This window comes from Fundulus heteroclitus, chromosome 22 (genome assembly GCF_011125445.2).
Source record: "Fundulus heteroclitus isolate FHET01 chromosome 22, MU-UCD_Fhet_4.1, whole genome shotgun sequence".
Classification (NCBI taxonomy): Eukaryota; Metazoa; Chordata; class Actinopteri; order Cyprinodontiformes; family Fundulidae; genus Fundulus; species Fundulus heteroclitus.
In genome coordinates this window covers 11,681,655-11,708,716 of record NC_046382.1, presented here as the reverse complement: position 1 = coordinate 11,708,716, position 27,062 = coordinate 11,681,655, and the positions used below count along the sequence as shown (strand labels likewise).

At 40.7% G+C, this 27,062-nt stretch overlaps 15 non-coding genes across 15 annotated transcripts; all 15 read left to right on the top strand.

The window, feature by feature from the left end:
• Window positions 1-458: 458 nt before the first annotated feature.
• Window positions 459-552, top strand: trnai-uau. Its single transcript has 2 exons — window positions 459-496; window positions 517-552. It is a non-coding gene; the product is annotated as a tRNA-Ile (tRNA).
• Window positions 553-1,298: 746 nt separating this feature from the next.
• trnai-uau lies at window positions 1,299-1,392 on the top strand. The gene is made up of 2 exons: window positions 1,299-1,336; window positions 1,357-1,392. It is a non-coding gene; the product is annotated as a tRNA-Ile (tRNA).
• A 659-nt stretch (window positions 1,393-2,051) lies between these two features.
• trnai-uau lies at window positions 2,052-2,145 on the top strand. Its single transcript has 2 exons — window positions 2,052-2,089; window positions 2,110-2,145. It is a non-coding gene; the product is annotated as a tRNA-Ile (tRNA).
• Window positions 2,146-2,890: 745 nt separating this feature from the next.
• Window positions 2,891-2,984, top strand: trnai-uau. The gene is made up of 2 exons: window positions 2,891-2,928; window positions 2,949-2,984. It is a non-coding gene; the product is annotated as a tRNA-Ile (tRNA).
• A 747-nt stretch (window positions 2,985-3,731) lies between these two features.
• On the top strand, window positions 3,732-3,826 carry trnai-uau. Its single transcript has 2 exons — window positions 3,732-3,769; window positions 3,791-3,826. It is a non-coding gene; the product is annotated as a tRNA-Ile (tRNA).
• Window positions 3,827-4,574: 748 nt separating this feature from the next.
• trnai-uau lies at window positions 4,575-4,668 on the top strand. Its single transcript has 2 exons — window positions 4,575-4,612; window positions 4,633-4,668. It is a non-coding gene; the product is annotated as a tRNA-Ile (tRNA).
• Window positions 4,669-5,414: 746 nt separating this feature from the next.
• trnai-uau lies at window positions 5,415-5,508 on the top strand. The gene is made up of 2 exons: window positions 5,415-5,452; window positions 5,473-5,508. It is a non-coding gene; the product is annotated as a tRNA-Ile (tRNA).
• A 746-nt stretch (window positions 5,509-6,254) lies between these two features.
• trnai-uau lies at window positions 6,255-6,348 on the top strand. The gene is made up of 2 exons: window positions 6,255-6,292; window positions 6,313-6,348. It is a non-coding gene; the product is annotated as a tRNA-Ile (tRNA).
• A 746-nt stretch (window positions 6,349-7,094) lies between these two features.
• On the top strand, window positions 7,095-7,188 carry trnai-uau. Its single transcript has 2 exons — window positions 7,095-7,132; window positions 7,153-7,188. It is a non-coding gene; the product is annotated as a tRNA-Ile (tRNA).
• Window positions 7,189-7,934: 746 nt separating this feature from the next.
• On the top strand, window positions 7,935-8,028 carry trnai-uau. The gene is made up of 2 exons: window positions 7,935-7,972; window positions 7,993-8,028. It is a non-coding gene; the product is annotated as a tRNA-Ile (tRNA).
• A 746-nt stretch (window positions 8,029-8,774) lies between these two features.
• trnai-uau lies at window positions 8,775-8,868 on the top strand. The gene is made up of 2 exons: window positions 8,775-8,812; window positions 8,833-8,868. It is a non-coding gene; the product is annotated as a tRNA-Ile (tRNA).
• A 746-nt stretch (window positions 8,869-9,614) lies between these two features.
• Window positions 9,615-9,708, top strand: trnai-uau. The gene is made up of 2 exons: window positions 9,615-9,652; window positions 9,673-9,708. It is a non-coding gene; the product is annotated as a tRNA-Ile (tRNA).
• Window positions 9,709-10,454: 746 nt separating this feature from the next.
• trnai-uau lies at window positions 10,455-10,548 on the top strand. Its single transcript has 2 exons — window positions 10,455-10,492; window positions 10,513-10,548. It is a non-coding gene; the product is annotated as a tRNA-Ile (tRNA).
• A 746-nt stretch (window positions 10,549-11,294) lies between these two features.
• On the top strand, window positions 11,295-11,388 carry trnai-uau. Its single transcript has 2 exons — window positions 11,295-11,332; window positions 11,353-11,388. It is a non-coding gene; the product is annotated as a tRNA-Ile (tRNA).
• Window positions 11,389-21,390: 10,002 nt separating this feature from the next.
• Window positions 21,391-21,484, top strand: trnai-uau. Its single transcript has 2 exons — window positions 21,391-21,428; window positions 21,449-21,484. It is a non-coding gene; the product is annotated as a tRNA-Ile (tRNA).
• The last annotated feature ends 5,578 nt before the right edge of the window (window positions 21,485-27,062 follow it).

Sequence of the window (27,062 nt, the reverse complement as noted above, 5' to 3'; positions counted from 1 at the left end):
GAAATTACTTACAAGGTACCTTCCAGGAGCTTATAGGCTACTTTCCAGGAAATTAAAAATTGCTTCCTGGAACTTACATGGTACTTTCCTGGAACTTAAATGCTACTTTCCAAGAATCTCCAGAACCTATAAAATACTGTCTTATGCTCTATATCATGCATTTTAAGACGTTTTAATTTAGTTCCTGGATCTAACGGAGCAGTTTCTGAAGTTTATAGGCTTCTTTCCAGGAATTTACTGGCTTCTTTATTAGAACATACCAGATATTTTCCAACACTTGCAGAGTATATTCAGGAACTTTTAAGGTTTGTGGCAGGATACTTTCTACAACTTTATGACACATTTCAGACATATTTTCCAACACTTGCAGAGTATATTCAGGAACTTTTAAGGTGTGTGTCAGGAACTGACATATTATGTTGTGATACCTCGATTGGAGATCTCTGTAACTCCAAGGAGCTCCAGTGGCGCAATCGGTTAGCGCACGGTACTTATATGACAGTACATTGTAGAGCGATGCCGAGGTTGTGAGTTCAAGCCTCACCTGGAGCAGTCTTTTGGGGAGTGGTAGGCAAGTGGACAGCACAGTGTGCTAGCATTCTGAGGCGGTTGCAAGACCTGGTTCGATCACAACAGACTGCCACTGTGGGTCCCTGAGCAAGACCCTTAGCCCCAGATTGCTCCCCGGGTGCTGTGATAGCTGCCCACTCCTCCCTAAGGGGCGGGTTAAATGCAGATGACAAATTTCATTGAAATATGCAATGACAAACAAAGATTTCTCTTACTTACCTGAACTTACAGGGTACTTTCTACAACTTTATGACACATTTCAGGAACCTTGAAATTACTTACAAGGTACCTTCCAGGAGCTTATAGGCTACTTTCCAGGAAATTAAAAATTGCTTCCTGGAACTTACATGGTACTTTCCTGGAACTTAAATGCTACTTTCCAAGAATCTCCAGAACCTATAAAATACTGTCTTATGCTCTATATCGTGCATTTTAAGAAGTTTTAATTTAGTTCCTGGATCTAACGGAGCAGTTTCTGAAGTTTATAGGCTTCTTTCCAGGAATTTACTGTCTTCTTTATTAGAACATACCAGATATTTTCCAACACTTGCAGAGTATATTCAGGAACTTTTAAGGTTTGTGGCAGGGTACTTTCTACAACTTTATGACACATTTCAGACATATTTTCCAACACTTGCAGAGTATATTCAGGAACCTTTAAGGTGTGTGGCAGGAACTGACATATTATGTTGTGATACCTCGATTGGGGATCTCTGTAACTCCAAAGAGCTCCAGTGGCGCAATCGGTTAGCGCACGGTACTTATATGACAGTACATTGTAGAGCAATGCCGAGGTTGTGAGTTCAAGCCTCACCTGGAGCAGTCTTTTGGGGAGTGGTAGGCAAGTGGACAGCACAGTGTGCTAGCATTCTGAGGCGGTTGCAAGACCTGGTTCGATCACAACAGACTGCCACTGTGGGTCCCTGAGCAAGACCCTTAGCCCCAGATTGCTCCCCGGGTGCTGTGATAGCTGCCCACTCCTCCCTAAGGGGCGGGTTAAATGCAGATGACAAATTTCATTGAAATATGCAATGACAAACAAAGATTTCTCTTACTTACCTGAACTTACAGGGTACTTTCTACAACTTTATGACACATTTCAGGAACCTTGAAATTACTTACAAGGTACCTTCCAGGAGCTTATAGGCTACTTTCCAGGAAATTAAAAATTGCTTCCTGGAACTTACATGGTACTTTCCTGGAACTTAAATGCTACTTTCCAAGAATCTCCAGAACCTATAAAATACTGTCTTATGCTCTATATCGTGCATTTTAATACGTTTTAATTTAGTTCCTGGATCTAACGGAGCAGTTTCTGAAGTTTATAGGCTTCTTTCCAGGAATTTACTGGCTTCTTTATTAGAACATACCAGATCTTTTCCAACACTTGCAGAGTATATTCAGGAACTTTTAAGGTGTGTGGCAGGAACTGACATATTATGTTGTGATACCTCGATTGGAGATCGCTGTAACTCCAAGGAGCTCCAGTGGCACAATCGGTTAGCGCACGGTACTTATATGACAGTACATTGTAGAGCGATGCCGAGGTTGTGAGTTCAAGCCTCACCTGGAGCAGTCTTTTGGGGAGTGGTAAGCAAGTGGACAGCACAGTGTGCTAGCATTCTGAGGCGGTTGCAAGACCTGGTTCGATCACAACAGACTGCCTCTGTGGGTCCCTGAGCAAGACCCTTACCCCCAGATTGCTCCCCGGGTGCCGTGATAGCTGCCCACTGCTCCCTAAGGGGCGGGTTAAATGCAGATGACAAATTTCATTGAAATATGCAATGACAAATAAAGATTTCTCTTACTTACCTGAACTTACAGGCTACTTTCTACAACTTTATGACACATTTCAGGAACCATGAAATTACTTACAAGGTACCTTCCAGGAGCTTATAGGCTACTTTCCAGGAAATTAAAAATTGCTTCCTGGAACTTACATGGTACTTTCCTGGAACTTAAATGCTACTTTCCAAGAATCTCCAGAACCTATAAAATACTGTCTTATGCTCTATATCATGCATTTTAATACGTTTTAATTTAGTTCCTGGATCTAACGGAGCAGTTTCTGAAGTTTATAGGCTTCTTTCCAGGAATTTACTGGCTTCTTTATTAGAACATACCAGATCTTTTCCAACACTTGCAGAGTATATTCAGGAACTTTTAAGGTTTGTGACAGGGTACTTTCTACAACTTTATGACACATTTCAGACATATTTTCCAACACTTGCAGAGTATATTCAGGAACTTTAAGGTGTGTGGCAGGAACTGACATATTATGTTGTGATACCTCGATTGGAGATCGCTGTAACTCCAAGGAGCTCCAGTGGCGCAATCGGTTAGCGCACGGTACTTATATGACAGTACATTGTAGAGCGATGCCGAGGTTGTGAGTTCAAGCCTCACCTGGAGCAGTCTTTTGGGGAGTGGTAAGCAAGTGGACAGCACAGTGTGCTAGCATTCTGAGGCGGTTGCAAGACCTGGTTCGATCACAACAGACTGCCTCTGTGGGTCCCTGAGCAAGACCCTTACCCCCAGATTGCTCCCCGGGTGCCGTGATAGCTGCCCACTGCTCCCTAAGGGGCGGGTTAAATGCAGATGACAAATTTCATTGAAATATGCAATGACAAATAAAGATTTCTCTTACTTACCTGAACTTACAGGCTACTTTCTACAACTTTATGACACATTTCAGGAACCATGAAATTACTTACAAGGTACCTTCCAGGAGCTTATAGGCTACTTTCCAGGAAATTAAAAATTGCTTCCTGGAACTTACATGGTACTTTCCTGGAACTTAAATGCTACTTTCCAAGAATCTCCAGAACCTATAAAATACTGTCTTATGCTCTATATCATGCATTTTAAGACGTTTTAATTTAGTTCCTGGATCTAACGGAGCAGTTTCTGAAGTTTATAGGCTTCTTTCCAGGAATTTACTGGCTTCTTTATTAGAACATACCAGATATTTTCCAACACTTGCAGAGTATATTCAGGAACTTTTAAGGTTTGTGGCAGGGATACTTTCTACAACTTTATGACACATTTCAGACATATTTTCCAACACTTGCAGAGTATATTCAGGAACTTTTAAGGTGTGTGTCAGGAACTGACATATTATGTTGTGATACCTCGATTGGAGATCTCTGTAACTCCAAGGAGCTCCAGTGGCGCAATCGGTTAGCGCACGGTACTTATATGACAGTACATTGTAGAGCGAATGCCGAGGTTGTGAGTTCAAGCCTCACCTGGAGCAGTCTTTTGGGGAGTGGTAGGCAAGTGGACAGCACAGTGTGCTAGCATTCTGAGGCGGTTGCAAGACCTGGTTCCATCACAACAGACTGCCACTGTGGGTCCCTGAGCAAGACCCTTAGCCCCAGATTGCTCCCCGGGTGCTGTGATAGCTGCCCACTGCTCCCTAAGGGGCGGGTTAAATGCAGATGACAAATTTCATTGAAATATGCAATGACAAATAAAGATTTCTCTTACTTACCTGAACTTACAGGGTACTTTCTACAACTTTATGACACATTTCAGGAACCTTGAAATTACTTACAAGGTACCTTCCAGGAGCTTATAGGCTACTTTCCAGGAAATTAAAAATTGCTTCCTGGAACTTACATGGTACTTTCCTGGAACTTAAATGCTACTTTCCAAGAATCTCCAGAACCTATAAAATACTGTCTTATGCTCTATATCAGTGCATTTTAAGAAGTTTTAATTTAGTTCCTGGATCTAACGGAGCAGTTTCTGAAGTTTATAGGCTTCTTTCCAGGAATTTACTGTCTTCTTTATTAGAACATACCAGATATTTTCCAACACTTGCAGAGTATATTCAGGAACTTTTAAGGTTTGTGGCAGGGTACTTTCTACAACTTTATGACACATTTCAGACATATTTTCCAACACTTGCAGAGTATATTCAGGAACCTTTAAGGTGTGTGGCAGGAACTGACATATTATGTTGTGATACCTCGATTGGGGATCTCTGTAACTCCAAAGGAGCTCCAGTGGCGCAATCGGTTAGCGCACGGTACTTATATGACAGTACATTGTAGAGCAATGCCGAGGTTGTGAGTTCAAGCCTCACCTGGAGCAGTCTTTTGGGGAGTGGTAGGCAAGTGGACAGCACAGTGTGCTAGCATTCTGAGGCGGTTGCAAGACCTGGTTCCATCACAACAGACTGCCACTGTGGGTCCCTGAGCAAGACCCTTAGCCCCAGATTGCTCCCCGGGTGCTGTGATAGCTGCCCACTTCTCCCTAAGGGGCGGGTTAAATGCAGATGACAAATTTCATTGAAATATGCAATGACAAATAAAGATTTCTCTTACTTACCTGAACTTACAGGGTACTTTCTACAACTTTATGACACATTTCAGGAACCTTGAAATTACTTACAAGGTACCTTCCAGGAGCTTATAGGCTACTTTCCAGGAAATTAAAAATTGCTTCCTGGAACTTACATGGTACTTTCCTGGAACTTAAATGCTACTTTCCAAGAATCTCCAGAACCTATAAAATACTGTCTTATGCTCTATATCATGCATTTTAAGAAGTTTTAATTTAGTTCCTGGATCTAACGGAGCAGTTTCTGAAGTTTATAGGCTTCTTTCCAGGAATTTACTGGCTTCTTTATTAGAACATACCAGATATTTTCCAACACTTGCAGAGTATATTCAGGAACTTTTAAGGTTTGTGGCAGGGTACTTTCTACAACTTTATGACACATTTCAGACATATTTTCCAACACTTGCAGAGTATATTCAGGAACCTTTAAGGTGTGTGGCAGGAACTGACATATTATGTTGTGATACCTCGATTGGAGATCTCTGTAACTCCAAGGAGCTCCAGTGGCGCAATCGGTTAGCGCACGGTACTTATATGACAGTACATTGTAGAGCAATGCCGAGGTTGTGAGTTCAAGCCTCACCTGGAGCAGTCTTTTGGGGAGTGGTAGGCAAGTGGACAGCACAGTGTGCTAGCATTCTGAGGCGGTTGCAAGACCTGGTTCCATCACAACAGACTGCCACTGTGGGTCCCTGAGCAAGACCCTTAGCCCCAGATTGCTCCCCGGGTGCTGTGATAGCTGCCCACTGCTCCCTAAGGGGCGGGTTAAATGCAGATGACAAATTTCATTGAAATATGCAATGACAAATAAAGATTTCTCTTACTTACCTGAACTTACAGGGTACTTTCTACAACTTTATGACACATTTCAGGAACCTTGAAATTACTTACAAGGTACCTTCCAGGAGCTTATAGGCTACTTTCCAGGAAATTAAAAATTGCTTCCTGGAACTTACATGGTACTTTCCTGGAACTTAAATGCTACTTTCCAAGAATCTCCAGAACCTATAAAATACTGTCTTATGCTCTATATCATGCATTTTAAGAAGTTTTAATTTAGTTCCTGGATCTAACGGAGCAGTTTCTGAAGTTTATAGGCTTCTTTCCAGGAATTTACTGGCTTCTTTATTAGAACATACCAGATATTTTCCAACACTTGCAGAGTATATTCAGGAACTTTTAAGGTTTGTGGCAGGGTACTTTCTACAACTTTATGACACATTTCAGACATATTTTCCAACACTTGCAGAGTATATTCAGGAACCTTTAAGGTGTGTGGCAGGAACTGACATATTATGTTGTGATACCTCGATTGGAGATCGCTGTAACTCCAAGGAGCTCCAGTGGCGCAATCGGTTAGCGCACGGTACTTATATGACAGTACATTGTAGAGCAATGCCGAGGTTGTGAGTTCAAGCCTCACCTGGAGCAGTCTTTTGGGGAGTGGTAGGCAAGTGGACAGCACAGTGTGCTAGCATTCTGAGGCGGTTGCAAGACCTGGTTCGATCACAACAGACTGCCACTGTGGGTCCCTGAGCAAGACCCTTAGCCCCAGATTGCTCCCCGGGTGCCGTGATAGCTGCCCACTGCTCCCTAAGGGGCGGGTTAAATGCAGATGACAAATTTCATTGAAATATGCAATGACAAATAAAGATTTCTCTTACTTACCTGAACTTACAGGCTACTTTCTACAACTTTATGACACATTTCAGGAACCTTGAAATTACTTACAAGGTACCTTCCAGGAGCTTATAGGCTACTTTCCAGGAAATTAAAAATTGCTTCCTGGAACTTACATGGTACTTTCCTGGAACTTAAATGCTACTTTCCAAGAATCTCCAGAACCTATAAAATACTGTCTTATGCTCTATATCATGCATTTTAATACGTTTTAATTTAGTTCCTGGATCTAACGGAGCAGTTTCTGAAGTTTATAGGCTTCTTTCCAGGAATTTACTGGCTTCTTTATTAGAACATACCAGATCTTTTCCAACACTTGCAGAGTATATTCAGGAACTTTTAAGGTTTGTGACAGGGTACTTTCTACAACTTTATGACACATTTCAGACATATTTTCCAACACTTGCAGAGTATATTCAGGAACTTTTAAGGTGTGTGGCAGGAACTGACATATTATGTTGTGATACCTCGATTGGAGATCGCTGTAACTCCAAGGAGCTCCAGTGGCGCAATCGGTTAGCGCACGGTACTTATATGACAGTACATTGTAGAGCGATGCCGAGGTTGTGAGTTCAAGCCTCACCTGGAGCAGTCTTTTGGGGAGTGGTAAGCAAGTGGACAGCACAGTGTGCTAGCATTCTGAGGCGGTTGCAAGACCTGGTTCGATCACAACAGACTGCCTCTGTGGGTCCCTGAGCAAGACCCTTACCCCCAGATTGCTCCCCGGGTGCCGTGATAGCTGCCCACTGCTCCCTAAGGGGCGGGTTAAATGCAGATGACAAATTTCATTGAAATATGCAATGACAAATAAAGATTTCTCTTACTTACCTGAACTTACAGGCTACTTTCTACAACTTTATGACACATTTCAGGAACCATGAAATTACTTACAAGGTACCTTCCAGGAGCTTATAGGCTACTTTCCAGGAAATTAAAAATTGCTTCCTGGAACTTACATGGTACTTTCCTGGAACTTAAATGCTACTTTCCAAGAATCTCCAGAACCTATAAAATACTGTCTTATGCTCTATATCATGCATTTTAAGACGTTTTAATTTAGTTCCTGGATCTAACGGAGCAGTTTCTGAAGTTTATAGGCTTCTTTCCAGGAATTTACTGGCTTCTTTATTAGAACATACCAGATATTTTCCAACACTTGCAGAGTATATTCAGGAACTTTTAAGGTTTGTGGCAGGGTACTTTCTACAACTTTATGACACATTTCAGACATATTTTCCAACACTTGCAGAGTATATTCAGGAACTTTTAAGGTGTGTGGCAGGAACTGACATATTATGTTGTGATACCTCGATTGGAGATCTCTGTAACTCCAAGGAGCTCCAGTGGCGCAATCGGTTAGCGCACGGTACTTATATGACAGTACATTGTAGAGCAATGCCGAGGTTGTGAGTTCAAGCCTCACCTGGAGCAGTCTTTTGGGGAGTGGTAGGCAAGTGGACAGCACAGTGTGCCAGTATTCTGAGGCGGTGTCAAGACCTGGTTCGATCACAACAGACTGCCACTGTGGGTGCCTGAGCAAGACCCTTAGCCCCAGATTGCTCCCCGGGTGCCGTGATAGCTGCCCACTGCTCCCTAAGGGGCGGGTTAAATGCAGATGACAAATTTCATTGAAATATGCAATGACAAATAAAGATTTCTCTTACTTTCCTGAACTTACAGGCTACTTTCTACAACTTTATGACACATTTCAGGAACCTTGAAATTACTTACAAGGTACCTTCCAGGAGCTTATAGGCTACTTTCCAGGAAATTAAAAATTGCTTCCTGGAACTTACATGGTACTTTCCTGGAACTTAAATGCTACTTTCCAAGAATCTCCAGAACCTATAAAATACTGTCTTATGCTCTATATCATGCATTTTAAGACGTTTTAATTTAGTTCCTGGATCTAACGGAGCAGTTTCTGAAGTTTATAGGCTTCTTTCCAGGAATTTACTGGCTTCTTTATTAGAACATACCAGATCTTTTCCAACACTTGCAGAGTATATTCAGGAACTTTTAAGGTTTGTGACAGGGTACTTTCTACAACTTTATGACACATTTCAGACATATTTTCCAACACTTGCAGATTATATTCAGGAACTTTTAAGGTGTGTGGCAGGAACTGACATATTATGTTGTGATACCTCGATTGGAGATCGCTGTAACTCCAAGGAGCTCCAGTGGCGCAATCGGTTAGCGCACGGTACTTATATGACAGTACATTGTAGAGCGATGCCGAGGTTGTGAGTTCAAGCCTCACCTGGAGCAGTCTTTTGGGGAGTGATAGGCAAGTGGACAGCACAGTGTGCTAGCATTCTGAGGCGGTTGCAAGACCTGGTTCGATCACAACAGACTGCCACTGTGGGTCCCTGAGCAAGACCCTTAGCCCCAGATTGCTCCCCGGGTGCCGTGATAGCTGCCCACTCCTCCCTAAGGGGCGGGTTAAATGCAGATGACAAATTTCATTGAAATATGCAATGACAAATAAAGATTTCTCTTACTTACCTGAACTTACAGGCTACTTTCTACAACTTTATGACACATTTCAGGAACCTTGAAATTACTTACAAGGTACCTTCCAGGAGCTTATAGGCTACTTTCCAGGAAATTAAAAATTGCTTCCTGGAACTTACATGGTACTTTCCTGGAACTTAAATGCTACTTTCCAAGAATCTCCAGAACCTATAAAATACTGTCTTATGCTCTATATCATGCATTTATAGAAGTTTTAATTTAGTTCCTGGATCTAACGGAGCAGTTTCTGAAGTTTATAGGCTTCTTTCCAGGAATTTACTGGCTTCTTTATTAGAACATACCAGATATTTTCCAACACTTGCAGAGTATATTCAGGAACTTTTAAGGTTTGTGGCAGGGTACTTTCTACAACTTTATGACACATTTCAGACATATTTTCCAACACTTGCAGAGTATATTCAGGAACCTTTAAGGTGTGTGGCAGGAACTGACATATTATGTTGTGATACCTCGATTGGAGATCTCTGTAACTCCAAGGAGCTCCAGTGGCGCAATCGGTTAGCGCATGGTACTTATATGACAGTACATTGTAGAGTGATGCCGAGGTTGTGAGTTCAAGCCTCACCAGGAGCAGTCTTTTGGGGAGTGGTAGGCAAGTGGACAGCACAGTGTGCTAGCATTCTGAGGCGGTTGCAAGACCTGGTTCGATCACAACAGACTGCCACTGTGGGTCCCTGAGCAAGACCCTTAGCCCCAGATTGCTCCCCAGGTGCTGTGATAGCTGCCCACTGCTCCCTAAGGGGCGGGTTAAATGCAGATGACAAATTTCATTGAAATATGCAATGACAAATAAAGATTTCTCTTACTTACCTGAACTTACAGGCTACTTTCTACAACTTTATGACACATTTCAGGAATCTTGAAATTACTTACAAGATACCTTCCAAGAGCTTATAGGCTACTTTCCAGGAAATTAAAAATTGCTTCCTGGAACTTACATGGTACTTTCCTGGAACTTAAATGCTACTTTCCAAGAATCTCCAGAACCTATAAAATACTGTCTTATGCTCTATATCATGCATTTTAAGACGTTTTAATTTAGTTCCTGGATCTAACGGAGCAGTTTCTGAAGTTTATAGGCTTCTTTCCAGGAATTTACTGGCTTCTTTATTAGAACATACCAGATCTTTTCCAACACTTGCAGAGTATATTCAGGAACTTTTAAGGTTTGTGACAGGGTACTTTCTACAACTTTATGACACATTTCAGACATATTTTCCAACACTTGCAGAGTATATTCAGGAACTTTTAAGGTGTGTGGCAGGAACTGACATATTATGTTGTGATACCTCGATTGGAGATCGCTGTAACTCCAAGGAGCTCCAGTGGCGCAATCGGTTAGCGCACGGTACTTATATGACAGTACATTGTAGAGCGATGCCGAGGTTGTGAGTTCAAGCCTCACCTGGAGCAGTCTTTTGGGGAGTGGTAAGCAAGTGGACAGCACAGTGTGCTAGCATTCTGAGGCGGTTGCAAGACCTGGTTCGATCACAACAGACTGCCACTGTGGGTCCCTGAGCAAGACCCTTAGCCCCAGATTGCTCCCCGGGTGCCGTGATAGCTGCCCACTCCTCCCTAAGGGGCGGGTTAAATGCAGATGACAAATTTCATTGAAATATGCAATGACAAATAAAGATTTCTCTTACTTACCTGAACTTACAGGCTACTTTCTACAACTTTATGACACATTTCAGGAACCTTGAAATTACTTACAAGGTACCTTCCAGGAGCTTATAGGCTACTTTCCAGGAAATTAAAAATTGCTTCCTGGAACTTACATGGTACTTTCCTGGAACTTAAATGCTACTTTCCAAGAATCTCCAGAACCTATAAAATACTGTCTTATGCTCTATATCATGCATTTTAAGACGTTTTAATTTAGTTCCTGGATCTAACGGAGCAGTTTCTGAAGTTTATAGGCTTCTTTCCAGGAATTTACTGGCTTCTTTATTAGAACATACCAGATATTTTCCAACACTTGCAGAGTATATTCAGGAACTTTTAAGGTTTGTGGCAGGATACTTTCTACAACTTTATGACACATTTCAGACATATTTTCCAACACTTGCAGAGTATATTCAGGAACTTTTAAGGTGTGTGGCAGGAACTGACATATTATGTTGTGATACCTCGATTGGAGATCTCTGTAACTCCAAGGAGCTCCAGTGGCGCAATCGGTTAGCGCACGGTACTTATATGACAGTACATTGTAGAGCAATGCCGAGGTTGTGAGTTCAAGCCTCACCTGGAGCAGTCTTTTGGGGAGTGGTAGGCAAGTGAACAGCACAGTGTGCCAGTATTCTGAGGCGGTGTCAAGACCTGGTTCGATCACAACAGACTGCCACTGTGGGTCCCTGAGCAAGACCCTTAGCCCCAGATGGCTCCCCGGGTGCTGTGATAGCTGCCCACTGCTCCCTAAGGGGCGGGTTAAATGCAGATGACAAATTTCATTGAAATACGCAATGACAAACAAAGATTTCTCTTACTTACCTGAACTTACAGGGTACTTTCTACAACTTTATGACACATTTCAGGAACCTTGAAATTACTTACAAGGTACCTTCCAGGAGCTTATAGGCTACTTTCCAGGAAATTAAAAATTGCTTCCTGGAACTTACATGGTACTTTCCTGGAACTTAAATGCTACTTTCCAAGAATCTCCAGAACCTATAAAATACTGTCTTATGCTCTATATCATGCATTTTAAGACGTTTTAATTTAGTTCCTGGATCTAACGGAGCAGTTTCTGAAGTTTATAGGCTTCTTTCCAGGAATTTACTGGCTTCTTTATTAGAACATACCAGATATTTTCCAACACTTGCAGAGTATATTCAGGAACCGAGGTTGTGAGTTCAAGCCTCACCTGGAGCAGACTTTTGGGGAGTGGTAGGCAAGTGGACAGCACAGTGTGCTAGCATTCTGAGGCTGTTGCAAGACCTGGTTCGATCACAACAGACTGCCACTGTGGGTCCCTGAGCAAGACACTCAGCCCCAGATTGCTCCCCGGGTGCTGTGATAGCTGCCCACTGCTCCCTAAGGGGTGGGTTAAATGCAGATGACAAATTTCATTGGAATGTACAATTGCAATGACAAATAAAGATTTATCTTACTTACCTGAACTTACAGTGTACTTTCTACAACTTTATGACCCATTTCAGGAACCTTGAAATTACTTACAAGGTACCTTCCAGGAGCTCATAGGCTACTTTCCAGGAACTTGGGTTAAATGCAGATGACAAATTTCATTGGAATGTACAATGTATTTGTCAATTTCAATGACAGAAGATTTTTCTTACTTACAAGGTACTTTCGACAACTTTCGACACATTTCAGGAACCTAGAAATCACTTCCTGGTACTTACAAGGTCACAAAGTCACAACTGGTCACAAAGTCACAAATTTTTGCTGTACGTATATTTTAAACAATCTATAGTGTAGAATGAATCAGTTAAGGTTCATCCATCCATCCATTTTCTAACACGTCTATCCCTTGTGGGGTCGCGAGGGGTGCTGGTGCCTATCTCCAGCTGTCAATGGGTGAGAGGCGGGGTACACCCTGGACAGGTCGCCAGGCTATAGCAGCTATTGCAGCCAGTTGTACCTAATTCTTTTGGTTTTGACGGGGTCAGCTGACTCTTAAATACAAATAAATGAACGATTATGACCCCATGTCAATCTAAAATAACTCTAAACAACCTCATGTGGAGGAGGTTGCTTAAAAAAAAATCACTGGAGTCCTGCTACTACTGTTCATAACTGCTGATGATTAGTGTCATGACTTATTTATGTCCTATGAATAAGTCATGACTTATTTATGTCCTATAGGTCTTGCAAAATTCAGTTATTATTTTTGTCATTTGGGTTTTGCCATAAGGTTAACTTCTTCATGTTTTAGATTTGTTAAACGTTATTCTTTGTTACAACAATTCTTTACTTTTTTGCCTTCTAGTTGATTCTGGCATTTGTTTTTACTTGGACTCTTTGGTTTGTGTTCTCAGTCAGATTGTGTCCTTGTATTTCTTTCCAGGTCCATTTATGTTTACTTCAGTCTGCCACCCTCTACCATAGCCCCGGCCCAGCCAACCTAATTTTATCCACCTGTGCTGAGCTCATTATCCAGCACCTGTGTCACCTGGGACTCTGTCTATTTGTACCTGCCTCCCACAGTCATTCTCTGCTATATTGTCCAAAGGCCTTGTTTGAGTAGTCATCTAGCATTTAATGTTTGCATTGTCTGTTTTTGACCGGTTTCTGTTTTTGGATTCCATGTTCGCCTTACCCTTATTGGCTACTTCATGGGCCTTCTGATTTCTGGACATGACCTTGGACTGTTTTGACCATGATTCTTGCCTAGCCCTTTGTCCTGGTCTGCCCTTTCCTGCTGTGAGCAGCCTGCTGCACTCTAGACATTTTCTCATCCTATGTCTGATTTTGTGTAATTGTTTAATTTGTAGAATAAACCTTTAAAGCAAAAACCCAGTGTCTGGCTTGAATATCGGGTTCTCTGATCTGCTGTTTGTAACAAGTAGGGGCCATTAGTTGAAAATGGCGTCATTCCCATCATCTGATGGGAATGACACCTCCCACCTGATGGGAACGAGCTGACCTCTATAGAAAATTGGAGAGTGATGTATATTTTGTTATTCAATTCCTTATTATAATGGGAATAAATCATATACACAAAATGAAATGGGCTGAATGAAAACAAAATTTGAATGTTTTTCTCAGTGATATAAATTTACATATAAAATCTATAACTAATCGGAAAAATAAGAAGGCTGGAAAAATACTCAACATTTTAAAAAGATTTAACTTTAGTAACTAACCTGGCGCCTCCTATTATTGTAATTCAATGTGGCATATTTTCTTGTATGTTTTGTTTACCCCTGACAGTATGCTTCTCTTTGTAATGTTTATATTTGTACAAATTGTCAATAAAGAAAAACAATGATGGGAACCAACTGACGCAAAAATGAAATGTCCCACGGTGGACAGCATTGTCTTACACCTTGCTTTATGACAAAAATTGCAAAGGTATGAAATGGGCCAAAACGATGAGCAAGTAAAACATCCATCTGTATTCTCAGCCTCTCACCCATATGGTCTACTTTGCTAACATAATATGACCTCTCAAGCACCTTCAGCCACACATTTAAGGTTGATTTAACTTGTGTTTCCGACTGTTTATGTTCAAAAATTATATCCCGATTAGAAAAGACATCACCCTGTACACCATGATGTCATTAATTCCTGTTTTTTTTTCTTCAGAAATAAATACAGTAACTACTAAGGTAGTATTTGGAAATACCGGGTTCACAACCTTTCTCGTGTGTGGATGGTATTATTGTGTCTGCTCCCGTCCGCCATAATTCCTCCACACTCAGCAAGGCCCAGTGGAAAGGGTCTGAATCATTTGCGCTAATGAAGGCTTTAGGTTTCCATCCAGCTTGCATTCTGACTGGGGCTGCGTCTGTCTTGACCACTTAAGAGCTCCAGCTGCCCACAGAAATGCCTTCGGGGGGGATGCCTGCTCCAGACTCAATGGGCTGATGTGTGGATGTTGGTGGGAGGCTTAGGGGCTTGAAAACAACTTTGGGGACCCTTTTTTTTTCTTGTGCTTCATTTAGCCAACGCAGAAGCATGCAGTATGTAACTAAACCTAAAAATAGATTTACTAATAAAGGATCACCAGGAGTACTCTGTTGTACAGACATGGCAGAAAGATTGTTCGCCCTCTTTCAGTATGACAGTTTTACGTATCAGGACACCGTAGATTTAGTCAGACCGTTATCATGTTCTAAAATTAGTTGAATCTAACCTCAAATAATAAAAACATACAACAGGCTTGATTTTGCCATCATTTATTTACCAAACATGAAGCCAAATGCTGCACAGTGATGCAATGGGTACTGCTGTTGCCATGCAACAAGAAGGTCCTGGGTTCAAGTCCTACCCTTGTCCTGGGTCTTTCTGCATGGAGTTTGCATGTTCTCCCTGTGCATGTGTGGGTTCTCTCCGGGTACTCAGGTTCCTCACACAGTAAAAAAAAATATGACTGTTAGGTTAATTGGTCTCTCTAAATTCTCCTTAGGTGTGAATGGTTGTTTGTCCTGTTGTTACCCTGCAATAGACTGGCGACCTGTCCAGGGTGTACCCCGCCTCTCACCCATTGACAGCTGGAGGTAGGCACCAGCACCCCTCACGACCCCAATAGGGATAGGTGTGTTAGAAAATGGATGGATGGATGAAGCAAAATGCTACCCATGATCTAGCAGTTTGTTGAACCACCTTTGCCACCATAGATTCTCCATAGTGCGTTTCTCACATGGTGGCGGAGGACTTTTGGATCAGTCTTCATTTGACCAGTGCTTCAGTTCATTGCCATTAGCAGGCATTCATTGATGTGCAGATCTCTCTACCATTTTGGCCATTCCCTTGTAGATTTGATGCTGTGTTTGGGATCACTGTCCTGTTGATGACCAAGTTTGGACCAAACTTCAACTGTAGGCCAGACGGCCTTACATTTGACTCTAGAGCAAGTCGGTATTGAGTGGAGCTTATGGTTGACAGCTCAGCCCCCGGAGCTGCAAAAAAAGCCCTATTCATCAACCCTCCCCCTCTGTGCTGATATGTGCTTGTTTTATGTTTTTCCAATCATGGACTAAGGTCAAACAACCCTACTTTGGTCTCATCTGTTCAAAGTACATTGCCGTTGAAGTCTTGTGGTCCAGTTAGACACCAACTTGCAAACTCAAGTTGTACTGCTACATTGTTTTTATTGATTAATTTTTTTTCAAAATCTTTTCTTCTTTTATCATTTTTGTCAGCATTTATGAGCAAAATACTTGGTTCACCTGCTGTGAACATCTGTCATGCTCTTCTTATTATTAAGTCAGAAAGATAGATAAATTTTAATGCTCTGAAAAACAATCTTTAACTGACTTTTACCCTAAAAGGTGGTTGTAGTGAGCCACTACCTTATCTTTACCTTGCTAAAAGACTTTTTTGTAACAGCTTTCCAAAAATGCTGTTAAGACTTGTCAGTAAGGGCTTAAACCCATAAACATTGGTCTCATTTAGTGCCATATTCTTTTGAAAGAGAAGTGGCTTCTCCTTTTATCCTTTCCGACAACACATACTTGAAAACCATTTTTTAAATTGGTCTGCCATAAACTTTAATATCTGACAAGCTTATTGAGGTCTGTACAGTCTGAGATGAGGCTATTTCTTTTTTTTGGTAATTTCTCTGAACTTTGAACACACAGCTTGACTTTAAGCTGAATGTGATGGGACATCCACTTTAGTCTCAAATGTTTTCCACTTGATTTTTCCCATTTCTGATTAAAACGATGAACTTTAACAGTTTAAAAATAAAAATGGTTTCATAACCAGATTGGATGGCAGCAGCAGTTGTTTTCTCTGCGGTTGCTGCTAATGTCTTAATCAATGGATTTGATCAGCAGCACAGCGATTTTTTATGTTTTTATGTTAATCCTGTGGTAGCAACAACGGTTTATTTAGTTTTACACAGTTTTCTTAAATATACATTTTAGGACCTGGGGATAAAATACAATTTTATATCCAGGTACATAAAAACCTAATAATCAAAGCAGAAATAAGTGAAATCTCACCACTAGGTGGGCTGCTGAGCACTGTCTGGAGACCAAAACAAGATGTGTGACAAGTCACGCCTCTTCCTACCTCCACTCCAACTGCACACGGTCCCTCCTTTCCCCTCTCCTTTTCACCTGGCGTCTGGTATGCACATATTTGCGAAGGATAAATCCACAGCAAAACGGCAATACCTTTCAGAGAAACATTTCCTGTGAAGAAGGAAGTAACTCATAACTTTGTAATGCTGGCAAGACAACATTTGGAATCGCTTGCCGTGCTCTCCGCCATTTTGCTCCTACTCTACCCTGCTCTGACGGTCACATTTAATGGGAAGGGAGGGGCTAAGTCCTGAGTGGCAGCTGTTCACGTGCACGTACATGAATGTTTGGTCGGCCCGGCTTTGTAAACAAGAGACTGGAGAACAACACAGAGAGAACGTGTGTGATGTCATACCATAGTCCATATAAAAACATACGTTTAGTTCTTTACATCACAATTTTTTAGTCCTTTCTATCTAAAATGATGAATTATTGCTTATTACTCTTTTAAACAGAGTCGACATTCTTTTTATTTCATTAAATTGCCGGATCTTTAAAATTGGGATATATCGGTGTTTAGTTAACATGGCCAGTAAAATATACCCAGCCTACAGTCTGACAATGGCTCTCAGTTTGGTTGGATTGACAGGCTTTACGCTTGAACTGTGATGTCTGTAGTGTTGCTTTGGTTTTAGTAATTGTGCACATGTGAAAAGATGAGAGATGGAATCTAATTGGTGTGTAGATCAGACCTGTGTGTTTTTGTGCATCCTTGCAGGTGATGATATGATCTGAGTGGCATGATTGTGTGTGAATGCATCGTAGGAATCTGACCCCCCATCTTCCAATCTCTCCATCTTTCAGCGCTCTTGCAGTAAAAAAGATGTTGTACAAGAATCCCACCCATCTGCAGCAGGAGATCACAGAACTCCTTCACCGTTTTATGGAAACAGGCCTGTCACACTGGTATGTGGCTCGTCTGTTTGCACTCTGCATACGAGCACCTAGGTATGTATCTCGCTTGTGGAAGTAGTCACAGCTTCTGTTATAATTCAAAGTAAGGGAATACTTGAAATGATCTTTGAAAGGCCAGTGACACCTTGAAATAAACTTGTCAGGTTTTTACAGGTAGAAAGATGGTGCATGGCGGCACTGTTGTGTCACAGCAAGAAGGTCCTGGGTTTCAATCATTACCTCAGGTCTTTCTGCATAGAGTTTGCATGTTCTCACAGTGCAAGCATTGGGTTTTCTCTAGGTACTCTGGCTTCCAGAAAACACACTGCTAGGTAAATTGATCTCACTGAACTGTCAATGATGAACTGGCAACCTGTCTGGGGTTCATCCTGCTCCCACCCAATGACTAATGGAGATAGGCACCAGCTTCAACATAACCCTGCTAGGACAAGCGGGTATAAACAATGGATGGATAAGTAGAAGGAGTATATGTTAGCATTAATGATTGATTTCCAGGCACAAAGCTGATGTTTGGGCGTTAATAACAGATTTTCATAATTGAGGTTGGTGTTTTGGGAAGGCCATACCAGACACTCAATGCTAGGCTGCTTTATTCATTTCAAGACCAGTTTTGATGTGTGTTCTGCTGAAATACACTCACATTTGTACAAGTTTTGAGGATCTGAGCCTTCCCCCTCTGCTGAAAGAAAATTGATGCAAAAGACTAATGCCATAGCGTGAGAGTGTGCTGACCAAGAAAGAAGTCCAAAATCAAGAGCTTTTAAGCATGACTAAAGTCTGCAGCTGTCCATGTGGGTAAGGAGAAATCCTTCTGGAGAAAAGGTTTTATGGTCAGACAAGACAAAGGTTGAGCTTTTTGCTTGCAATGGCAAGACATATCTTAGAAGGAGGTGCCATAGTCTGGATTGGAAGTATTACCTTCTTAAAAAGATCTAACATTGACTACAACTTGTTTTATAGGTCTGTCTTACAAAAGTCTGAACTAAATAAACTTCTTAAAAAAATGGTGATTCCATTTTGTTAAAATGATGCTTTAGCTGAGTAGAAATCTCCTTTTGAAAAAAAACAGTTATGCTTCACTGCAAAAACGGATCTAAAAACAAGTAAAATGTTACTCTATTTGTACTTGATTTGAGCCTGTAAATAAGATTATCTGCCAATGAAATGAGTATCTTTGCCCCTAAAATAAGATAATTAGACATCCTGCACTTTAAATAAGATGATGGAGATGATTTCCTACTTTAAGTGGAAAAATCTTATTCCATTGGTTAATCATCTTATTTACCTGCTCAAATCAAGGACAAATATACTCATTTTAAGAAGATTTGACTTATTTTTAGTTCTGTTTTTGGGTAAAAAAAAACAAACAAAAAAAAACCCAGCAAGGAGAAATATATCCAGCTTGCTTGTAAACCAGACAGCTTTTATATAACCACAGTAACACTTGAAGTGAAAACGAAAAAAAAAAAAAACTCTGAAGAGATACTAAAGAAAGTCTGATATGGATGAGATCATCTTGAGACGTGCATGAAGAAACGATTCACAGTGGAATCCAGGCCCCTTGCTATTAAAGACTGGTTCTGGCGAGAACGCATAATTGTGAGTTTAGGTTGGTTTTGGAACAATAAAACCACCAGAACTGGCGAGCCAGAATTGTCCGTATGTCACGGATGAACAGGCTATGACCTAAGAGCTGATGGGGTTAAACTCTCCGCTATAACCGCGAACACGACGGCAAATTGACTTTGGCAGATGAGGAAAACAATACAGCCCATAATTTACTCTAAATAACAAACAGGGGGTTGAGTGTGTGCTAGTGTGTCATAGTCAGTCAGGATGAATTGGAGGGTGTGGTGGGGTGGTGAACTTTCTAACAAAACCCCCCCTCCCCCCCAAGCACACACCAACACACGAAACCTGCAGGCCCACTCCAGAATCAATCCAGAGGGTTTAATGTTATCAACCAGGCCTGTAATCTTATCTGAGGGACACTTGAGGAGCAGCCTAAAGAGATATAGTAGGTGGATAGCAGGGTCAGGGTCAGGACAGAGAAGCTTAGATGTTAGTGTGTGTGTGCTCATTTAGCTGGGTGGAGGCTGTAATTGTTACCTGAAAGGCACCAAGGGCTGAGCTCATGAATGGTGCAGTAAGTGGGAGTTGCTGGTGGGGGCTTGAAGGTGTTTGGGTAAACGAACCAGAACAATGACCACTAAACCTCTTGACTTTTACGTTCTCGGCAAACTAATGAGCCACGTTATAAATGTAATCCTCAAGACATTAAAACAAACACTAAATTAGTTGTAACCGAATATTTTGGTGTACTGCAAAAATATTCACGCCCCTGTAAATTTTTTCACAATTCATGCAGCTATGAACCTCTGTGTCGTTTATTTTTTTATGGCATATAGACCAACACATAAGAGTTCATAATCATGAATTGAAAGGATATGAATGTCAGATTTCCATTAAAAAAAAAATCGAAAACATGTGCTATTCATATGCAATCAGCTTCACTTCACTACCCCGAAATAAGCTAATCGCCTTCACAAGTCCCTTAAGTAGTGGAGTTTAGTCCTGCCTCAGAGGTTTGTTAGAGAGAACAAACACCATCATGGAGAACAAGGAACACAGCAGACAGGTCAGGGAGAAGGTTGCGGAGATGTTTAAAGCAGAGTTAGGCTATAAAACAACAACATCTGAACATCTCACAGAGCTTTGTCCAATTTATCACCTTATAAAAAGATTTTCGCTCAACTGCAAACTAGAGGGTGACATATGAGTGGATTTGCACTCCTGTCCAATCCCAATCCTGCACCAGACTAAAAAATAAGCAAAACAATCCGTCCCATCCACCTCCTGGTAAAATGACTCCCATTCAGAATGAATACCATCTCTGTACCACTCCAATTTTTAGGGATATATTTCATTCAGTTTGATCTCATACCCATTCTTTCTTTAAAATTTTATTTGAAAAATATGGCAACAGAAACAATTCATCTGTGGTAATATAGGAAGGCACTTACTGCCTTAATCCAAGCAAGATATATTCACTAAAGAGCACAAAACTGACATAATACATAGCCTATAGTCCCTGTTTTTTTCCATAGAGCACCAGCTGCTAACTCTCTACCTGTTTCTACATCCTTTGGAGGTCATTTACAGTAGAAAATAAAACAAGAAAGCAGACCATATCTTAGTAGGATAAACCTAAATATATCATATACAGCCACTGGACATATAATTAGAATATCATGAAAAAGCTTTTTTTTCAGCAATTCCATTCGAAAAAGGAAATTTGTTTATAACATTCATTCATTACATACAGCCTAATATATTTCAAGTGTTTTATTTCCTTTGATTTTGATGATTATACCTGACAACTAATAAAAAACCCAAAAGCAGTATCTCAGAAAATTTGAATATTACTTGAAACCAATACAACAAAAGGATTACCAAAAATGTTGGCCAACTGAAAAGTATGAGAATGAAAAGTATGAACATGTACAGCACTGAGTACTTAGTTGGGGCTCCTTCTCCCTGGATTATTGCAGTAATGCGGCGTGGCATGGAGTCCATCAGTCTGTGACACTGTTCAGGTGTTATGAGAGGCCAGGATTCCATGAAAGGAGCTCCAGTGGTGCAATCGGTTAGCGCGCGGTACTTATATGACAGTACACTGTAGAGCAATGCCGAGGTTGTGAGTTCGAGCCTCACCTGGAGCAGTCTTTTGGCGAGTGGTGTCCTGGTGGTTAGAGCAGCGCGCTTGCACTCAGAGAAGGATGCAAGTATCCCAACGCCTGCACTCTGGGTCCCTGAGCAAGACCCTTAACCCCAGATTGCTCCCCGGGCGCCGCACATGGCAGTCCACTGCTCCCCAAGGGTGATGGGTTAAAAGCAGAGAACAAATTTCGTTGTAATGTGTGTTTCTATGACAATAAAGATGATATTACTAGAAAGTGGCCTTCAGCACTTCTGGTTGGTGAAACATAGTGTTTGCAGCATCGTGGTGTGGGTATACTTGTCTTCAGCAGGGACAAGGAGGCTAGTCAGAGTTAAAGGGAAGATCAGTGAAGCTAGATGCAGCACAATCCTGAAAGAAAACCTCTGGTGGCTGCAGAAAGAGGGGTGGAGGATCATCTTCCAGCAGGTTAAATATACGGTATACAAGTACTGAGAAAGTTATGTGCTGAAATATTTTGCATTTTATTTATTTAAATATATATATATATATATATATATATATATATATATATATATAAAAAACATTTATAAATATATAAATAACAATATACAGAAACATATTTACATATATATATACATAGATACATATACACATACTTGTATATATATATATATATATATATATATATATATATATATATATATATATATATATATATATATATTTAATATGGATAACATGTAAAATATTTCAGCACCTAATTTTCTAGTAGTTGATAGTGTTAGTACATCCACTGACTGTAGAATTACCTATGAAACGTTTTCACACAGCCAGACAACTGCTTGTTGTTGCAAACAAATCCTATGGGATTCTGTGAGAGTAGGGAGTAGCAAGACGGCGGCCAGTGACTTCAGTTTTCCGGCAAAATCAGCACTCCAGTGTATTATTTAGCTCAGTGGTCACGTCAGTGACCCTGGGGATGTTCTTTTGGTTGGGTTATTGTAGCACAGTAGGTTCTGATGTGGGTGATGGTGGATTTACTAATGAAGCTGGGTGTACAGATCTCTATGTGGTGATGAGGAGGAAGGTGGACAGGGAGGTAGATAAGTTGACTAATGTAGAGCTTTTAAAGCAGGGCTGCAGGTGTTCTAGGCGAATACTTCACATAAAAGGACACTGGTAGAAACACATGGTAAAGTTGAAGTTTAACTTCACTGTTTCTATGCATTAAACTTCTATTAATTTAACCTTTTAACAAAAAATAGCAATGAAACCCTTTATAATGGAGAGCATGATGATTTGTAGATGTAACTGAGGAAAGAAATGCTGAAATGTGTGTAGAAAATGCTGCTGCCTGTTGTTCACACATCCTCAAGCCACAGTTAGCTTCCCTTTGACCCCTAATCTCTTCCAAAAAGGTCCCACGATACAGTAGAGGTTCCAGGGGAAGTGCAGTTTACATTCATTGTGTTTCCAGCATGCCACTTCCACAATGGCATGAAAGACGCCTTGCAGTGCGAAAGCGATGAAGGAGGAAACCGAAGCAGCTGGAGAACACTAGGCAATGCCGACTTCTACTGCAAAGACAAAAAATAGTTTACTTTTGTTTTGCTGCGTCACAATAATAACAACAAGTGTTTGTCACAATGGTTTTCCTCTGTTCCAAGTCTGTCATATTCACAGGGAGAGCTTGTTGGCACTAGTTTTCAACAAACCATTCACAGTGGGTCCTCGCTTTCTGCTTACGTCACAATGATTCTGCTTCTTCCTGCTATTTGTTGAAAACAACGTGATGCTATCAACGAGAAGCAAAGCGAGGAAGCTGGACAACGAGCCTTAACATATATTTTGTTATTCCGCTGCTACAAATAAATACTGTGGTCAATTGAAGGATTATCCGTGTATATTTTTTGTTTTGTTTTGGCAAACCTTTGCTTCTTCAATGGAAAATTATATCTCAATACCAAAACAGAAAAAAATATGAGGCCACAGATCTGATTTAAAAAAAAAAAAAATTCAGTTCTTTTCAGCAATTGCCTTGAAACACATTGTGGCCGTTGTCCCACATCCCTCTCTGCTGTGCCACAGCTCTGCTTGCAAACCCTCTTTCTACACCGTAGCTGGCACTTTTAAACTAAACTATGACATTTCAAAGGATATACATATACTGTTTTTGGCAGGATTCATAAAAGCCAGTGTGGTTTTTGGCACTTGTTTTAGTTTTGGTCTTAGTCTTTTGGACGAAAACACTCATTGAGTTTAGTGACATTTAGTCATTTCTGTATGCGAGTTTTTGTCCAGTTTTGGTAGAAAAAAAAGTATATTCTCAATCTCTGTACACAAAGTACAGCATTTATAAAGGCCAACAGGTGAATACAAAACAACCAAATGTAGGTATATCTTAAAACACACACACCATCTATCTGTGGTTTGGGCATCTGATTAGGATGCCACCTGGGCGGCTCCCTTTGGGGGTTTTCCGGGTGCGCCCCAGTGGGAAGAGACCCTGGGGAAGACTCAGAACTGGTTAGAAGGACTATATATCATGTCTGGGCTTGGAACACCTTAGGGTTCCCCCAGAATGAGCTGGAGGATGTTGCTGGCTAGAGGGGTGTCAGGGTTTCTCTCCTAGACCTGCAGAGGGCACCGATAGGCTGAGAGAGCATTGATGCCCAGATGCTCAGAAAATGATTGAAGGGTAACTCATTGCCAAATCAACTTTTTTTTCTTTCTAATAAACTGTTTACATGGGTGTCTTATAGTATCATCTACATAGCCTGGTGATTATTTTGAAACTTTAGTGCATATTTGTTGAAATCCTGCTTTTTGTGTCTAAAATCGTCAGTGTTGTGCCACCCCCTAAGGTTCAGCGAGTGTCTTCAATTGAACTTCGAATCAGTATTGCTATTGATTCAAAACGTTTTGTGATGTCACTTGGAGAAACTGACATGTCAGCAGTTTGCTTTTATACCCCAACATGCTGACACTTGCTGGGGTGTAAAAGCGACTCCATCTTGTTCCTCCTTTGTGAGATGGTGAGTAAGTTGTGAGTTTTTCTGCGCTTCTAACAATTTTCAGGTTATCAGTTTATCTGCTTAACATTCAATTAGTTTATTTCCCCCACCTGCACGTTTGTTGGTTTACCCATCACCGTCTCCTCTTGGTACATTTTTCAAGTATTTAATCCAAATACATTTTAATCCGATTTTGTGCATGTAAACATAGTTTATCACAAATCAAATAAATACATAAACCTAGTCCTATGCCGAGGTAGGGTTAGGGTTACCTAGTCAGCTGTGCTTCTACAAAGAACTACTGAGGGCTGTTTCACAACAGCAGAATTTAGAAATCCAGGGTAAGCGATAAAGCTAGGCTTGACGAAGTGCAATCAGTGCATCCTTGCTTTGTGTCACGAAAGCTAAACCAAGCTTAGAAGGTGTGACTATGTCAAACCAAGTGAAGTAATTCATCTCTAACCCCCAGTCGGCCGAGACAGATGGTTGTTGACACTGAGCCTGGTTCTGCTGGAGGTTTTCCTCCCTGTTAAAGGGGAGTTTTCCTCTCCACTGTCGCTTCATGCATGCTCAGTATGAGGGATTGCTGCAAAGCCATAAACAATGCAGACGACTGTCCACTGTGGCTCTACGCTCTTTCAGGAGGAGTGAATGCTGCTTGGAGAGACTTGATGCAATCTGCTGGGTTTCCTTAGATAGGAAACCTTTTGACCAATCTGTTTGGATGAATTGATTGAATTTGACTTTGTAAAGTGCCTTGAGATGACATGTGCTATGAATTGGTGCTATATAAATTAAATTTAATTGAAATAATTCAGGTAAATGCCAGCCCCCAGCTTTTTACAGGAGACCTTGAGGTTGGTCACAGATTCACTGACGTTACAATGCGTGCGCCGTTCTTCAAACCAAACGAGCAGCATCAATTTATGGAGGCTTATAAGGAATTGAAGCACATCAATCTCAGGAAAGGAAATGGAGAGGTCACTAGTTATGAAAGCAGATGCTCCTATCATAATATGTGACCCCTCCATAATTCCTGAAAGAAAAGCGGTAGAAGGACAAAACTTTTCATCTGTGCTGCTCATTAGTGTGAGCAGCTACACCCCCTCTCTGCCACCTTTAATAGCGTTTAATTGAAATAGACAGAAAAATAAATGACAATCTAGAACACTGCATGACTTAAAAAAAAGAAAAGAAAAAAGATGATAAATGATTCTTTAAAAAAACAATAACGCAAAGTTCAAATCTAAGTTTTAAAAAGGTCAGAGAGAGCTGACTGCTGGCTTTGAGGTTTGATTGATTAAGGCAAATCAGAGCACAGGGTGTTATTATGGCTGAGTCATCCTCCACCCACCAGCCGCAGGCCTGCTCATGTCTCAGACCATAACCAGTAAAGTCAGTTTGGTTCACATCATGTGACGGTTCTGCACACACAATAAAAGTGTGGGTAAAACAGAGGTGAGAGCGAAGCCGAAAGCAGACCGTGGACGTTGAAGTCTTAAGTGTGGTGAATTGGACGTTACAGAACCACTTGTTTACATGTTTGCGGGCTCACTTACAGCGCGGCTTTGCAAGCTGTCAAGCTAAGCGTAACATTTACCATTCAGGAAAGCACGACTACAGGGAGACTCTTTATAAAATAAACAACAAAATTAATGTGAATTAACCTTCAAAAGCACAGAATTTAATTTAGTTATGCTTTTCAGAGATAGGTGATTTATAACTTAAACATTTAGAGGAGACGAGCAATAACTCTTGCAGGTAAAGAAGGCAATATTCTCCACATCAATCAGTAACTCAGATTTTTTTTTTTTTATTAATTTAGAAATAGGTTTGTCTTTCGGTGATCATGGAGGACTCAAAATCAAACTTGTTGCCAGCTGTTAGTCAACCTATAATTATAGATTTACAGAAGATTACCTCCATTCATCCCAGGAATAAATCTTTGGGGCTGGATATTTGATTGCTCCTCTTGGGAGTTCACTGAGAATGTTTTTTCCTGTCACAAAATACACTTTTAATCATAGTTCATCCATTTTCTCTTGTTTTAAAATCAGGCTCTGTAAAGCCCATCCAAGTAGCTTAATGTTAGTTTGCTTTCTCCATTTCAAAACCTGTTTGATTGATGGGTGTTTTGACATTTGGTGTTTTAGCTTGTTGTTGCACCCAACTGTGTCCAAGGGTCGGCCATCTAACTTGTAGTCTTCCTTCTTTACTATATATATCTATATCTATATCTATCTATCTATCTATCTATCTATCTATCTATCTATCTATCTATATATATATATCTATATATATATATATATATATATATATATATATATATATATATATATATATATATATATATATATATATATATATATTCACACATAACTTAACAATATCATTTACCACTGAAAATGACCATCAAGGGCGATGAATGGGGTAAGAGCTTCGGGTATGTTTCTGGAGTACTTGTTGCAATTCTTGGTTCTGTGCAGCAAACTCTTTGAATTCTGTGTCATGTGTAGACTTGAAATGCTTTATCTAATTTTGTCTTAAAATGCGCCCTTTTTTGCCCCTCTTCATATCACAAAGCACAATATTGGTATCAGTTCA